Source organism: Berghia stephanieae, chromosome 15, assembly GCF_034508935.2.
Source record: "Berghia stephanieae isolate SIO BIC M18660-M18661 chromosome 15, UCSD_Bste_1.3, whole genome shotgun sequence".
Taxonomy (NCBI): domain Eukaryota; kingdom Metazoa; phylum Mollusca; class Gastropoda; order Nudibranchia; family Aeolidiidae; genus Berghia; species Berghia stephanieae.
This window is the reverse complement of record NC_088374.1, coordinates 14753807-14755234: the sequence shown is the minus strand read 5'-3', so window position 1 is coordinate 14755234 and position 1428 is coordinate 14753807. Positions and strand designations below refer to the sequence as shown.

At 30.5% G+C, this 1428-nt stretch overlaps 1 long non-coding RNA gene across 1 annotated transcript in view; it reads right to left on the bottom strand.

Annotated features, from left to right (window-relative positions):
- LOC144960561 (uncharacterized) overlaps positions 1-919 on the bottom strand; it is a 4649-nt gene extending 3730 nt beyond the window's left edge. The window contains exon 1 of the long non-coding RNA XR_013642874.1: positions 412-919. This is a non-coding gene — a long non-coding RNA (uncharacterized LOC144960561). The remainder of the gene's footprint in view (positions 1-411) is intronic.
- Positions 920-1428: the final 509 nt, after the last annotated feature.

Here is a 1428-nt window from a genome sequence, read left to right as displayed (position 1 = left end):
GGGGGGAGTTAAATTATGATTGAATTGATACACCACACGTTCTAGATTGTAGCTGTTACCCACAACACGACAATTTAAAAATATTATCCATTTATTATTATGAAAAGTGTGTTTCCTCAAACAGTATCAGAATCAGTCACTGCTTGAACATGAAGCAGACATTAGCGAAGGAGACGTCAACTTTGTAAGTGAGAATCTCGGTGAGTGGAGCTGTCTTCTAGTGACTGACAATGCAAGGTGAATCGTAGACTAGATGAAAAACATCTACAAAGCATTCTAGAATTATGCGAGTGAAACATCCAAAGTTAAAGACCGGAAAGCTACTACGTGTTAACATTGAACTAAATATTTACCTTCTCTTAAAGCAATCGATGCAGATTACAAACTCAAACACTGAAAATGAAACTGTACCTTTGAATTATTTGATCTCCGGTTGTTCATTGCTGCTGATTAGGAACGGTAGAAGCCGGACAACGTTGCGCCCAAAATAGATCTTCCGTCTTTGTTGTTTAAATTATAGATAATACACTTTCAGTTAAAACAAACATGTGTAAATAAAATTTTAATGTAGTTAAATTCAACATATATGTCTATATTATTCTGAAAATCTGGTTACAGATAGTTCTTGTTTTGTTCACACAAGCGCATTAATTTTTGAATAATTAACTTTACCCTGGTCTAAAAATAGATTGACATTTATTTTTGATAAATTTCACCATTTGTTTAATAAAATATCAACATCTAGACATTATTTGATGCACGATCGAGTATTTATGAGTATGTGTTTATTTTGCCACCCGACATCCACATTTTAATGGATATTTTTTTCTATAATTTGCTATGGAAGGTGAGCGGTCAAGGCAGGAGCACGTGTTTTACCACATACGGCCAGACTATTGTTTTGAATGCGTGACCTAAATTTTGCACACGTCACATGGTGTTTTCCAATTTTAATAGGACAGCGATCATGTGATAGATAGGTCTTAAGTCTAATACTAAGTCCAAAATGATCTGCTGAAAGTCTCTATTATTATTATTATTATTATTATTATTATTATTATTATTATTATTATTATTATTATTATTATTATTATTATTATTATTATTATTATTATTATTATTATTATTATCTTATTATTATTATTATTATTATTAATTATTATTATTATTATTATTATTATTATTATTATTATTATTATTATTATTATTACTATACCTCCATCGACAATATGAACAATCACTGTTTCTCATCGTTTTGTGAGTAGAGTTTATATTCTCATATTATCATCGACCTAACCGAAAGGAGCATTTCGACGTTATCAACGTACGCATGTTATTAGGTCTGATAACCGAACGCATTTTTGGACAAGGTTTCATGTCTGAGGGAGTTAGATTAAAGCAGGTTAAAGAGGAAGCTATTAAATCGTT